Source organism: Callorhinus ursinus, unplaced genomic scaffold (genome assembly GCF_003265705.2).
Source record: "Callorhinus ursinus isolate GAN/ISIS: 27379988/994484 unplaced genomic scaffold, GSC_fseal_2.0 scaffold24, whole genome shotgun sequence".
NCBI lineage: Eukaryota > Metazoa > Chordata > Mammalia > Carnivora > Otariidae > Callorhinus > Callorhinus ursinus.
In genome coordinates, this window is record NW_027397086.1 from 28,314,991 (window position 1) to 28,330,731 (window position 15,741).

Genomic DNA, 15,741 nt, shown 5'->3' on the forward strand with positions numbered 1-15,741 from the left:
TCATTCACAGTGAAAAAAAAAAAAAATACAATGAAAAAAATCCAAGCTCCCTGACACAAAATTCACGGCCTCCCATGATTTGGTTTGTATGAGCCTCTCAGGTTTATTTTCTGCTTACCATTCACTTCACAGCCGGTGTCTCATCCTCGGTGCTACTGACATTTTGGGCCAGATAATTCTTTGTTGTGGCGGGGCTATCCTGTGCCATTTTAAGATATTTAGCAGCATCCCTAGCCTCCACCCACTAGATGCCAGTGGTATACCCTTCTCCTGGGTATGACAACCAAAAATAACTCCATTGCTAAATGTTCCCCAGGGGGTAAAACTGCCACCTGGTTTGTAGATAGGAATTGGGTGGTGAATACAAACTCTGTACATATTAGGGTATGTAGTACCTCTATTCCTTGCTTTTTTTGTTATTTGTTCCTGGAAAGCTTTTCTCCTTCTTTGTCTAATGTAGGGAGAGAGGAAAATATCCTGTCATTCTGTCCTCTAACTTCTTTGTTTGCTCAAAAAAAGAAATTTCAACACAGCTTCTATAGGCCATATTCATCTTTCATATTACCATCCCTTCTCCGAATCCTTACAGCTAGTTTCCCTTCCATCCCCATAAAAATCTACAACCCATGATAATCAGAGCTATTATCAAGAAAGAGAGACCTTTGACGTTTTATGGGGTATGATGTTACTAAACATCAGTCCGTAGCCAAGTCCCAGAGATTCTGCTTCACAAAGTCAAGGGTGAGTCTCAGGATCTATCTATATGAGTATTTTTTTTTTTTTTTTACCAGCTCCGGCCAACATGAGTCTCAGGTGCCATCTGGTGTGGAAGCCAGTGACTACATAGCTGCAAAGGAAAAGGTAAAAAGATGCATCCAGGTATTCAACATTTTGATAGTTGAGTATTTCACCTCATGTTCATATGGATTCAGTATCTAGTGTCCACACTTAAATTCCAAGTTACATAAATCCATATAGCAGATAGAGGAAAAAATGTCTGTTCATGCCATTGTCCTAAATACTAAGCAGGCCTTCAAAACAAACTAGGTAAAGAGGAAATACCTGCAAGGGTTCTTTCTTAAGATAACAAACATGCCTGAGAGTGGGGAAATGGAGTTATTTTCATAAAGGTTTCCAGCTATGGGAGCAAACAAAGGGTGAGAGAAATCCTTTCTACACGTTTCATTCTAGATGCCCCCATCCTTCAACAGAGAATCTAAAATAGCCCTTTCTCCTTATTCTGTTGATTATTATTCTTCTAAAGTCTTCCTCATCATTTAGGATCCCACGGGAGGTCAGTAAGGATGGTGGGGGTGAAGTGTTCCTAGTAATGGAACCAAGGATGATGGAGTAAATGGAAAAATGCTTTAGAAACTCTAATTGAGACAAACCTGACTACAAAATTGTATCTGTGCTATGATTACAACTGTAAAAATTCTGTCTGCATATGGACAGGGACTAAAAGGGAGCATGAAAAAAATGTAAACAGTTTGGTTTGTAGGATGGCAGGATTTTGGGTGGATTTTTCTTTCTTTTATTTTGAGTTTTGTCAATGTTTTTGTAATGTTTTGTAATAAACAATACTATAAAAGAAGCAGCTGAACCTGCTGACTAATTATTGTTAGAAAGAGCAGCTTAGCATCTACTCTATCAGAGCTAAAATTGCTGCTTTTGGCAGATGCTCCTCGACATCAGATAGATACTGTGTCAGATAACCTTAATCAAGAAGTCAACTCCTCTGGTCCATAGGAGCATTTCTTCCTTCCGTCCGCCCCCCTTCCCTTCCTACCTTCCTCCAGCCCGCCCGCCCTCCTTTCTTCCTTCCTCTGCTAACTCCTGTGACAGGCATACCCAGGTTACCAGATACTGGTTCAACTGGGTTCACAAGGAACGTGTTTCATTTTGCTGTTTTTATTTTATTTTTAAAAATAGTTAAAATGATTGAGTGGTTATACCTGCCCTAAGAACAGCCTTGGACCAAATCATCTTCTGCAATATCGTGAAAAACTCAGGGTCCTCAAAAGAGTGTCAAAGTGTGTGAGTGGATTCAAGCTCCATTTTGAAGGAAATACTGTTGTCACCTGCAGGAACTCCTGCAACTTATCTTTGTGCAGAAATGGAATGGCAAGAATACGAGTTAGGTTCTTAAAAATTTGACAACAGAATGTCAGCCTCACTTCCTGCACATCTGGTGTTTAAAGCTTATGGATAATCAACAGCATAGACTATTGGCACTTCAGACACTTGTCGGTGAATTCAATCCCGAAGTGACTTGTAACTGGGCACTTGCCAAAGGCTCACCGAAGACACATGGTATTGGAGAGAGACAATTTAAAACGGGTGGTCTCTCCATTTTCCTTCCAGGAAACTAATCTCCATTCTTGTGGTTCGTTGTGATATTGGGAAGCAACATATCTGGGCTGGGTTACCTCTGTACCTGATAGAAATTCTTGCACTGGGTTAAAAATTCAGTAGTCTGGTTTGAGCCTTTGTGAGAATCAATATCAGAATTGTTCATCGGAACAATGCTTTTGCATTTTTTGGCAAATATCATTGCTGAGGATGTTGTGCTTTATGTCATCTAAAATTTGTTATTAAAAAATATATGTGATAAATTCCTGTTGGATTCAGGACATGAGCTTTTCTTTGCTCGTAACATGGGTTAGCAACCAGGCATTTCTCTTTGTGCCTTAGGTACCAGGAAACTCATGCTTTGCCCCTAGTACTCCTCCCCTGGCAGTTCCATACAGATTAGAGGAATTAATGAGCAGAAATAGCAGAGTTGGGCACAACAGGGAGGTACAATTTGGTGTCCATTCAGTTGCTGTGTCTGTTATGGCTTAGGTTGGTACAATCCTTCCAACTTTAATGATCTCATTAGGATTTTTTCTTCAAGAATCTGTTGTTCCTGAAGTGCTAGATTTTCATAAAGGAAGAAATGCATTTCATTTTCTATAAATATCAAAATTAATTACTCATCGTTATAACTATTCATTAAAATTCAAAATTAGATGAGAATGTTCTTCATAGATTTTTTTTAAGCCTTGAAGAGATCCATTTTATTATAGCATCTTCAGCTCTACTATTTAAGGAAATTATGACATAAGGTTCATAATCGAATTAAGCCAATACCTTTTGCCCAAATCCTAAGAAGAAATTAGTAAAAGATGGTGGGTAGAATTATGGTGGTTTATTAGGACAAGTGCAGGCAACTGAATAGAGTTGTTTTTGTAGGTCTGACCCCAGTGTGTCTAGTTGGGAACAGACTCATTCATTCACTTGTTCATTCTTTCAGTCATCAATATATGAGTCTAATGTATTCCAAGGACCATTTTAGGTGCTGAGGATATATCAGTAAATGGAACAGATAGAACTCCCTGCCTTTACAGAATTTACATTCTAGTGGGGAGAGGGGCAAGACAGTCAATAATAACAAATAAAAAAATTCATGGTGTGACGGTTGGTGATAAGCGTTATGGGGAAAAGTCAAGTAGGTAAGGGAGAGATAGGGGGCACAGGATGTGAGGGTGGAATTTCTATTTTAAATAGTGTGACCAGGTGGCATCTGAGCAGAGATTGGAAGGAGAAAGCTATGTGAGTCTCTCTGGGAAAAGTTTCCATTGAGAGGGAACAGTCTGTGCAAAAACCCCAAAGCAGGCATGTGCTTGGCATGTCCGAAGAAAGCAAGGAGATGGATGTGGCAGGAATGGAGCATGGGAAGACAGTGGTTGGGAGGCCACTGAGGGAGGAGAGAGCCAGATCAGGTAGGCCATTTTAAAGGGTTTTAAAAATGAGACAGGGACCACATGGAGGGTTTTGAGCAGAGGAGTAATGGGATCTGACATGTTTTAAAAGGATCACTTGATTGCTTTGTGCAAAACAGACAGTAGTGAGATGTGGGACTTGGGCTGTAGTAGGGAGAATGAGGAGAAGTGGTCAGATTCTGGATCTATTTTGAAGGTAGAGCCACCAGGATTGGTGGCTAGTAGGATAGAAGTTGTGAAAAAAAGATAAGTTTTTGGTCTGAGCAAGTACGTCAATGAATGCAAAGGATGGAGTTGCCATATCTTGGATGAGGAAGACTGTGGGAGGGAGATCAGGACTTTAGTTTTGGACAGACTAAATTTGAGATGTCCAGGTGCTGATGGTTTGATAATGTATATCTTAACTCAAAATTAATACTACATTTAATATATATAAACAATATACTGTGGTATCATTAAATATTAATATACTTGTGGCACTACATTTTAAGAGAGACACTAGCAACAAGTTTTATATATATATATATATTACATAGAGAGAGAGACATCTACATACATATCTATATCTGTGTCTCTTTTCATGCTGGAGGGGTTCCTTGAAAAGAGCAAATGAATTTTCTCTCAGTGCTCACTTACAGTCAATACTCGGTCTTCCTATTCTATTGCCCAAATGAACCTTGATTTTGTTCTATTTTTATTCACGCAGCCTAAAATTCAGGCCCCTTGATCTCTTCCTGCATTATTGCAACAGCTTCCTAACTGGTGTCCTCACCTCTACTTTATGTTCTCTCTCTCTCTCTCTCTCACTCTGTACACACACACACACACGCACACAGATGTATAGATGTACTCACCCACATCAGTCTACCTATTTATAGCTATATATCTGTATACACATATATGGCCAGTTATCACTGTGGTAACTGGATATGTAGATAATAAATATAATACATATATATTAGATAACAAGATATTAATATGGCCACTGCAGTGTGTGGGTATATATGTATTTATGTACACATATATACGTACATACATGTACCTATATAGGCACATACATATGTAGGTATGTATATGGATACATATGTGTATATATACACAGAAACATGCCTGTAATACAATAAATGTACGTATTTACATTTACATGTGTATATACGCCCACACACATATATAAACCCAGCCACAACAGTGATATTTCTGTATTTTTAAAATATTTTATGTATGTATGTATGTATGTATGCATGTATGTATTTATAGTGCATGCGAGCAGGGGGAGGGGCAGAAGGAGAGGGAGAGCGAGAGAATCTCAAGCAAACTCTGCACTGGGCATGGAGCCCCACTCGGGACTTGATCCCACAACCGTAAGATCATGACCTGAGCCAAAACCAAGAGTACAACACTTACCTGACTTAGCCACCCAGGCGCCCTGTGATATTTCTTTTTTTGATTAAAAACTTAAAAATTTGTGGTAAAATATACATACCATAAAATTGGCTATTTTAACCATTTTAACGTGTACGGTTCAGTGGTATTATGTACATTCACAGTGCTGTGCAACCAATCTCCAGAAGTCTTTTCTTCTTGCAAAACCAAAACTTTGTACCCATTAAACACTAGCTCCCCATACCCCCTGCCCCTAGCCCCTGGCAGCCACCATTGTACTTTCTGTGACTATGAATCTGACTGCTCTAGAGACCTCATATAAATAGAATCATACAGTATTTGTCCTTTTGTGACTGGCTTACCTCACTTAACATAATGTCCTCAAAGTTCATCCATGTTGTAGCATGTGTCAGCATTTCTGTCCTTTTTTAAGGCTGAATAACATTCCATTGTTTATCCATCTTGTTTATCCATTCATACATCGATGGAACCATGGTGATATTTACTATGTATTATCCCCCTTGGAACCTTATAATAACTTGTCCCCATTACTCTCGGGATAAACCTTAAAGGCTTTACTATGGTTTACAACACCCTGCCCCCTAACCCAGCAGCCTTCATTCTATTTATCTCCCTTTACACTCTTTCCTTCAGTCAGGCTACCTGACCTTACCACGATTCCTTTCACATCTGGAATTTCTGTCCAGCTTCTTCCTCTGCTTACAATGCCGTTTTTTTTTTTCAGAACAAGCACAGCTTATACCTCAGGACTCAGCTTAAGACATCAACTCCTCCAAGAAGCTTTCCCCCCTCTCATCCAGGCTGGGTTAGGTGTACAAATAGTGCTTCTAGAATCCCCCAGACTTCTCTCTACCAATGCACTTGTCACACTTAGAGCTAAGATGATGTCTCGTTTTCCATTTCATTCCTGGATCCCAGTACATTCTGAGTGCGCAATACAGTGTTCCCCCTCCTATCCAGGGTTACTGTTTGCAGATTCGATTAACCCTCCTGTGGTCAATGGTCCACGGTGACTACAGAGGTAGGGAAGCAGATGCTCCTCCTTCTGACACAGCATGACGTAGCCTCAAGCAATGACACAATGCCCACGTCACCCTCCTCATCTCATCATGAGGGCATTTTAACATCTCACATACTCAGAGAAGGGCAAGTACTGTACAGTGAGTTATTTCGAGAGGCAGACCACATTCACATAACTTTCATTACAATATGTGGTTATAAGTGTTCTATTTTGCTATTATTGTTGTTAATCTCTTCCTGTGCCTAATTTACAAATTAAACTTTTAATCATAGGTATGTGTGTGTGTATACATATATCTATACAGTTCTGTACTCTCTGGGGTTTGGGCATCCGGGGGGATCTCTGAATGAATCCCCCGATAAGAGGGAAATGTACATTTTTGTTGAATGAGTGGATAGTGGCGTGCAAGTAACTGGAGTCTTGGAGGAGGTGGGCGTTGAGGCAGTGGGCTGTACAAGTGACTAATTCAAGGCCACTAAATGTGAAGGTCAAGCCTATGCAGCCCTCTGAGTGCTGACTTCCTCCCTGCCCCTGACACCGCTGAACGAGGCACTTTGTGCACGCAATAGGATGACCCAGGATGTGCTGAGATTCACTTCTCCAGCCCTCAACTGTTAACCCCCTAGGTAGGAGTTTAGGTGCCTTCAGCACAGTGTTAAACTTGTATTCTTTTGGTAAATGATGCTTAAACCCTTCCTGCCTCAATTCTCCTCCTCACTCTCCTCCCCCCACTCTGAACTTGGAAATAAATTCATATGTTTAGGTCAGTTAAACAAAAATGAAACTTTATTCTGTGAAGTAAGTGTTTAGTTTGTAAAAGGATCAATGGGCTATTTTGGATCAAATAGCTGTGTTTTCTTTAGCCATTTAAAATGGTCTATTTTCATTTTTTAAGCCACTGCCTTGTGAAAGGACCTAAGAATATCCCCAACTTAGTGTTAGATCCCGTAATTACATTTTCTCATTTTGAAAGCAGTTATGCAGTCCTTACAATAGAGTCAACGCAGCTAAAAATAAACTCCAGGCAGTTCATATTAACTGGGTAATAATAACAGGCAACAAGGAGGCTCGGTGTCCAAATATGATGAAAACAGGAAGTTCATTACACAAGCTGTTCTTTCCTGATAGATCTGAATTCTTAAAGCCTTAACTCAAAAATAATCCCTTCAGGTTATAAATAAAAGCAGAGAATTGTCTCTTGTGGCTTAATGGAGATAACACTGCAGCTAAATAAATCCACATAGTTATGGATTGAACGTAAGGCCAGAACGTCTGTTTGGGAAGAGGAAGGAGTATGTTTGTGGAGACCCCTCTCCTCCCACAGAGGCACTGGGCCCATGCGCCCAGGGGCTTACCTTTTCTCACCCTGGACACCAGTTGCCAAGGAGATGACGCTTTACTTTGGTATAATGGCAGGAAAACAGAAAGCCTTCAGGTGTGGAAAGGATTTTTATTTTTCCCTGGGGAGAAAATGGATGAAAATGGAACAACCTCAGCTCCAAGTGTCTGCCAAGTAGTGTAAATTTGAGTCCTGGGTTTTCAGTGTAAAGTGGGAATGAGACCCAAAAGAAGAAATTAAACCTCTTTCCTTTAGAACTTCCTTTCTCTAGTGAGTGTCACTGATTGTAAAGATTCAGATTTTCTTGATTAATGCAAGGTAAGCATGGCGGGAAAATTTAACTTATGTAACTGGGATGAGCCCCACCATCTCATCTCTTGAAACCAAATCCCAGACCTCCAGGGTGTTACTGGGAAGTGTGATGAGGAGCCCATGACCCTGCCATCCACTCCTCTTTGAGAATCTCTCACTAGTTTTTGTTTTTCTTCCAATTTTTTATTTAATTTCTAGTTAGTTAACATATAGCGTAATGTTGGTTTCAGGAGTAGAATTCAGTGATGCATCACTTACATACGACACCCAGCGCTCATCATAACAAGTGCCCTCCTTAATGCCCATCCCCCATCTAGCCCATCCCCCACCCACCTCCCTCCATCACTAGTTGTTACAGCAGCCACCAGGAGGGTCGCCCTGGCTCAGACAGGTAGCCCATCTTAATTGGGATGGGGGAGGGAACAGGGGTAAGGAGCAGGTGCCAACCACAGAGTCGAAAGCGCACACTGATCTGGCTCCACAGAGGCAGTTTTTGCTCCCTAGGCTGCTCAGTGATGTCTGCTGGGTTGGCCTGGAACAAAAGAGCACACCTGGGGAGTGCTCACCTTGTCAATATCCCCCCGACCCACCAGCTAATTCTTGTTCTACTCACCCTTCCAGGGGAGGGAACTTTGTTTCTTTCACCACACAACAAATCTAGGACTGTGTCCCAGGAAAGGGGATCTTGCCACTTTTGAAGAGATAAGGGAGAGGGCCAGTCACAGTGAGCATCAGGAGGGCCATATTGCCAAGGCCTCAAATTTAGACTTTTGATGTTATTTCCAAATGGGGTTAACAAAGCCGCAAACATACACTGATCTAAAAAAACAAAAAACAAAAACAAAAAAGTCATTCCATATGACTTTAAGGTTGTGTTCTATGACCAGCTCACATTAGCTGTTGGGTACTATAAATTTTATATTTTGTAAACCTGTGAATAGCACAATAACATTGCACTATATATATTTATTGAGTGCAAACATTTAAAATATGTCAATTTTTGTAATACTGTTTTGACATTTTTTTCATTTTCTAAAATACTGTCATTCTCAGAAATTGGAAGTGGTCTGGCCTCTAAGAGGCCCTGACCGTAGACCACCTCTGTCTCTGATGCTACTCATGGGGAGGGGTGGAGACTTTTGTGAGAGAAGGAGGGAGTTTTACAGAGATACTTCCTCAAGGTACATGAATGCAGTGGTTCTTAAACTTACATGCACAACAAAATCTCCTAGGAAGCTTGTTAGAAATGACACATGACACACTGAGAATTTCTGGCTCAGACCCAAGATCTTTTCTCAGGGGACCTGGGACTACTCTTTGAAAGGCCCTGTAACAGGTTGCAGAGGGAGCTGTTGGGGGAAAGTCAAAGGGTAAAAGAGGTACCTTTGGGAAATAAATAATGACTCCTTCTGGGAACAGTGAAGACTCTGTCAGAGAGAGAGGTTTATCCCAGTAGCTGAGAGAGCAGAGGATAGGTAGAGACAGCCACTAAGGGTGTGGAGAAAAAGGAACCCTCATGCACTGTTGGTGGGAATGCAAACTGGTGCAGACACTGTGGAAAACAGTACGGAGGCTCCTCAAAAAGTTAAAAATAGAATTATTGTATGATTCAGTAATTCCAGCACTGGGTGTTTACCCGAAGAAAACAATTTGAAAAGATATATGCACCCCTTGTTATTTACAATAGCCACGGTATGGAATTAGCACAAGTGTCCATTGACAGATGAATGGATAAAGAAGCTGTGATATGAATACACAATGGAATATTACTCAGCTATAAAAAAGAATAAAATCTTGCCATTTGCAACAACATGGATGGACCTAGAGGGTACGATGCTAAGTGAAATAAGTCAGTCAGAGAAAGACAAATACCATATGATTTCACTCACATGTGGAATTTAAGAAACAAAACAGATGAACAAAGAAAAAAGAGACAAACAGACTCTTAACTACAGAGACAAATTGATTGTTACTGGAGGGGGGTGGGGGGACAGGTTAAGTAGGTGATGGGGATTAAGGAGTACACTTATCATGATGAACACCAAGTGATGTAGAATGATTGAATTATGACATTGTACACCTGAAACTAATATAACACCGTACATTAATTATACTTCAATTAAAAAACAAACAAAAAAACCCAGAGCCAGGGACCTGGTGGTTGAGGGAGCAGAGGGTAGGAGGGAGAGCTATCAAGCCTGGCTTTAGAAAGCACAGAGCACACTGGAGAAGTGTTCACATGGGCAGACTGTGGGGTGGGCAGTTATGCCAGAGGGACATGAGACATGGGTAGCTTCTGGGGCATCTTGCTGGAGGGGCGTGATGAGAAGACCTCAGGATAGAGCAGGCATATCGTAGAGGGGTCTGAAGTCTATGAAGCCAAGGAAGTACGAGGGAGGCTCTGTAGGCCTTGGTATAGGAAGAAGCCCAGAGCTAACCACTCCCTCCACCAACTGCCAACAAGCTAGAATGCTCCCTATAGGTCACTTATCTAATATGTACACTGACTTTTTATGACATTTTTGATCAACTCATCTGTTTGGAAAAATAACGAGAGTATTAAAAGAATTTGGGATATGGAAGGAAGGTGTCCTAAGCTGTGGGTAGGGACAGCTTTTCCTAGATTTATGATTTTATCTAAGCAAAGTGTGACATTCCTTCATAGATCAACCTGTGCCTCTCATACCGTCAATACTTCTTGCCTCAGGGTCAATTTTATACATTTAAAAATTATAGATTAAACATTTCAGTTTCATTTCCATGGTCCATGTGTTACAAACCGAAAATTCTTTTGTATTAGTTTTTGTCCATTCCAGGAACCTACCACAAAAGCCTTTCTATGAGTAATAAGAGAAATTTATCCACTCTTTATATGATTAAATAGTTATAGGACTTTCTTTGGTTTTTAAATATCAATGATCTCTGTTACATAAGTTTTTCTTAACTTTGAATTTCACTTCTTTAGTTTTCACTGGTGATAGCAACCGTGCTCCTTATTTTGGAGTTATCTGCCTAGCAACTTGACTATGAGCCATTTGAACTAAGAGGACAATTCTTAAGCTTTCTGGATTGCAAAGCTCTATTGTTTCTAGACTTCCACATATTATCCATTTTTTTTTCTAGTGGAACAGCATTAATAGATTACAGCAAAAAATCATAACAACTCAACTTCTATTTTGCTTCTGTTGTGGCCATCACAGGTAATGGTTCCTAAGCTATAAAAAATAGAATAAATAGTGTTAATAGGGCTTTGAAATCAAAGGTAGTTGTTGGATGTGTATATGTGTTTGTGTGGATTGTGTATAGGAAGTCAAAAGATAGTCTACTTATAATTCAACAAGTTTATTTAGTGTCTAATATATGCCAGACACTGTTGATACAAGTGTACAAAGCAATGCTCCCATTCCAAAGGAATTTACATTCTCATGGTGGTAGTAGGGCAATGAAGGGAGTGACAGGAAGTGGGACAGGTGTGCTGTTTTTCTTTTGACTTTTTTTATCATGTTAATCACCATACATTATATCATTAGTTTTTGATGTAGTGTTCCATGATTCATTGTTTGCATATAACACCCAGTGCTCCATTCAATACGTGCCCTCTTTAATACCCATCACCAGGCTAACCCATTCCCCCACCCCCTCCCCTCTAGAACCCTCAGTTTGTTTTTCAGAGTCCATAGTCTGTCATGGTTTGTCTCCCTCTCCGATTCCCCCCTTCATTTTTCCCTTCCTACTCTCTTCTTTTTTTTAACGTATAATGTATTATTTGTTTCAGAGGTACAGGTCTGTGATTCAGCAGTCTTACACAATTCACAGTGCTCACCATAGCACATACCCTCCCCAATGTCCATCACCCAGCCACCCCCTCCCTCCCATCCCCCCACCACTCCAGCAACTCTCACTTGTTTCCTGAGATTAAGAATTCCTCGTATCAGTGAGATCATATGATACATGTCTTTCTCTGATTGACTTATTTCGCTCAGTATAATACCCTCCAGTTCCATCCATGTTGTTGCAAATGGCAAGATTTCATTCCTTTTGATGGCTGCATAATATTCCATTGTATGTATATGTGTGTGTGTGTATATATATGTATACCTCATCTTCTTTATCCATTCATCTGTCGATGGACATCTTGGCTCTTTCCATTGTTTGGCTACTGTGGACATTGCTGCTATAAATATCGGGGTGCACGTACCCCTTCAGATCACTACATTTGTATCTTTGGGGTAAATACCCAGTAGTGCAATTGCTGGGTCATATGGTAGCTCTGTTTTCAACTGTTTGAGGAACCTCCATACTGTTTTCTAGAGTGGCTGCACCAGCTTGCATTCCCACCAACAGTGTAGGAGGGTTCCCCTTCTCCACATCCCTGCCAGCATCTGTCGTTTCCTGACTTGTTAATTTTAGCCATTCTGACTGGTGTGAGGTGGTATCTCGTTGAGGTTTGGATTTGGATTTCCTTGATGCCGAGGGATGTTGAGCACTTTTTCATGTGTCTGTTGGCCATTTGAATGTCTTCTTTGGAAAAATGTCTGTTCATGTCTTCTGCCCATTTCTTGATTGGATCATTTGTTCTTTGGGCGTTGAGTTTGATAAGTTCTTTATAGATTTTGGATACTAGCCCTTTATCTGATATGTCATTTGCAAATATCTTCTCCCATTCTGTCGGTTGTCTTTTGGTTTTGTTGACTGTTTCCTTTGCTGTGCAAAAGCTTTTTATCTTGATGCAGTCCCAGTAGTTCATTTTTGCTCTTGCTTCCCTTGCCTTTGGTGATGTTTCTAGGAAGAAGTTGCTGCAGCTGAGGTCGAAGAGGTTGCTGCCTGTGTTCTCCTTTAGGATTTTGATGGACTCCTGTCTCACATTTAGGTCTTTTAACAATTTTGAGTCTATTTTTATGTGTGGTGTAAGGAAATATGGTCCAGTTTCATTCTTCTGCTGTCCAATTTTCCCAACACCATTTGTTGAAGAGACTATCTTTTTTCCATTGGACATTCTGTTTTATAATAGGGTAATTAGAGGAGGATAAGTGACATTTGACTCGAGACTCGAAAGAAGTGAAGATGCCTCGTGGCTACCTGGGGGGAGAGATTTCCTGGTGGAGGAAAGTTGAGTACACAGGCCTGAGAGAGGAGATTGCCCAGCATTTGTAGGTAGGGAATGGATGAGGGGGAGAGGGAAAGGGAGCATGCCAGAAAGTTAGCTGGGGAAGACCATAGAGAGTCTTTCAGAGTAAGGCAAAGACTTTGGATTTTTTTTTTTTTCTTGATGAGATGGGAAGCCAATGGAGGGTTTTGAGCAAAGGAATGATGTGAACATTTTAATAAGATCACTGTGGCTGCTGCGAGGGGAGTAAGTTAGGCTGAGTGACCTAGAAGAAGAGCCTGAGATGGTAAGTGCATATGATTTATGAAGAAACTGGGAAGGAAGCAGGGTCGAAATGAAGAAGGAGAATGGCAAGAAAATGGTTTTGGGTGATGTGAAGCTTCAGCCTTATCCCATGGGGAGCTCTGGAGCATAAATTTCACCGTTGAGTTTTCCCCACTTGAGGCAAGGGAGAGGTGCTTTTTACCCTCACCCTGGTTCTTGGCTAAAGACTCTGGGGAGAGAGATGGAGAGTGTAAATCCCAGGCACTTCTGGGTACCGTGGCTTCTGTTGCTGAAGGGGCCATTCTCATGGATGTGCTCACAACAGCTGGGGCAAGGGCTCACCAACCACACAGAGAGAAGGTATTTCAGGGGACCTGACTGAGCATACCAACAGCATCTTCTACATGGAATAAGGATGGAAGGAGAGACACCCATTAGGAGGCTAATGCAACAGTCCAGAAGAAAGATGGAGGTGGCTTGGACTAGAATGTAACAGTAGAGGTGTTGAGAAGTGGTTGGATTCCAGAAAATTTTGGAAGGCAGGGACCCACAGGATTTGGTAATGGGTTGCTTATAGAATGTGAAAGAAGGAAAAGAATCAAGAAGGATTCCAGGGTTTGTGGCCTACCCATGTATGGAGAAGGGAAAGACTGGGGGAGAAGCAAGTTTGGGACTGGGGTGACAATTAGAAGCTCTATTTGATACATATTAAATCAGAAGCACTTCATAGATGCCCAAATGAAGATGTCACAGAGGCAGATGATCCAAGAATCTGAAGCTGTGAAAATATGTTTCAATTCCTAGGTTCAGATTACCAGCTGCCCATGATTTTAAAAGAATGTGCATATGTGTTTGAGGTAGCACTGCTGGAAACTTTTATTGGGGTCCTGAGAATGGATGGGTGAGTGAGAAAGCCATAGGTAGTTCCAATAAACCTCAAGAAGGGTGAAAGGTGAAGATTAGACACTATAGACCAGTAAGCTTAATGACGACTGTAGGCTCCATTTCTAAAATAGACCATTAAACATGGTTTGTAAGTAATTTACCAAAAGTTGTAGTGCTTTAGAGGTAACATGGATTCAGAAAGTACACATCAGACCACGTTAGCCTCATTTCCATAAGGATATTCTAGGCACAGAGGTCTGAGGAATTCTGTAGTCTTAGTATATCCTGATTTTTATACAGTATTTGTTAAATTTCTTTATTATATCCTTCCGACAAAATGAAGAAATGTGGGACAGAATCTAGAGTATTTATGTAGCTTTGTAACTGGCTAAGCAAGAAGAGCAAAGAAAAGGCCAACCCTTAGATTATTTTTTTACTGCCAATCAAGTTTTTATATCACCAGGCCCTTTGCTAGTTATAATTTTTATCAACAACTTAAAATGAGCTAGGAAGCATGTTATCATGTTTGAAGATGACACAAACTGAAGGAAAAAAGCTAATACAATGAATTATAGAACGGAAGTTGAAAAGGAGAAGCCCAAACTCACAATCTGAAATTTAATAGGGATGGATGCAAAATAAAGCAAAATATCCCATTTCACGGGTTATGAGAGGTCTACCTTGACAGAAATGAATAGAATTAACAAATTTTTATAAAGAGGTTTATTTTTCATTAAGTATGTGTGGCATTAAGTTAAGAGTGCAGGCTTCGGAGCCATCTGCCTGGGTTAGAATCCTGGCTCTGCTACTTACTGGCTGTATGATCTAGGGTATGTTTTTTAAAGTCTGTGTTTTATCTTCCTTACCTGGGAAATGAGAATGATAATGTTAGTTCTAGCTAATATTGTTGAAATAATTGCAAGCATTAAACACATGTGACGTACTTAGAACAATGCCTGGGATATAATAAGTATTCAATAGATAACTATTATAACAGGTTCAAACGGTGTGATCTGGTTGCTAAAAAGGTAAAACAATCTTTGGGTACAATGATAGAAATGAGGTGTCAAGATGCAAGGAATCTCATTACCCACTGTACTATTTACTGCAGGGATTTTGTTCAATTCAGGTGTTCCTAATTTAAAAATTAAAAAAAAAAAAGAGTGTCTTCAACCTGTGGGCAATCGAGTGCTGAAGGTGATGAGGGTGTAGAGTCATGCCAAGTGCAGAAAAGTGGAAAGGGCTGGAATAGAGACTATGACTTCTTCTTTTGCAGAAAGACTCAAGAGCTGAAATAAAGCTTTCCTGAAAAATCTGAAGGACTGTCATGTGGAAAAGCAATTGGAGTGTTGCTCTGGAGACAGAACCTGGAGCAGAGAGTAGGAATAACAGGGGATGATGTGGGGTGCTGAAGTGTTTTAACTTTCTGTTATGGGCAGAAGAATCTCTGTTCTAGGTCTGCCTCCAAATGACGGTGTGATGTTAAGTCTCTCCACTCTGTAGGCCTCAACTGTGTCATCTGGGAAATCAGGATTTAGATTAGATGTGCTCTAAAGTGGAATTTATAGTTGGTCTGTCAGTGGGTTGTCTTCCTAGACAGTGGGTTTCCTGTCATTGGAAATGTTTAAGTAGAGGGCCATGAGAC

The 15,741-nt window shown here is 40.6% G+C and overlaps 1 long non-coding RNA gene across 1 annotated transcript in view; it reads left to right on the forward strand.

Moving 5' to 3' along the window:
- LOC141369940 (uncharacterized) overlaps positions 1-15,741 on the forward strand; it is a 96,098-nt gene that overhangs the window by 15,546 nt on the left and 64,811 nt on the right. Inside the window, exon 3 of the long non-coding RNA XR_012373543.1 lies at positions 792-861. This is a non-coding gene — a long non-coding RNA (uncharacterized lncRNA). The remainder of the gene's footprint in view (positions 1-791; positions 862-15,741) is intronic.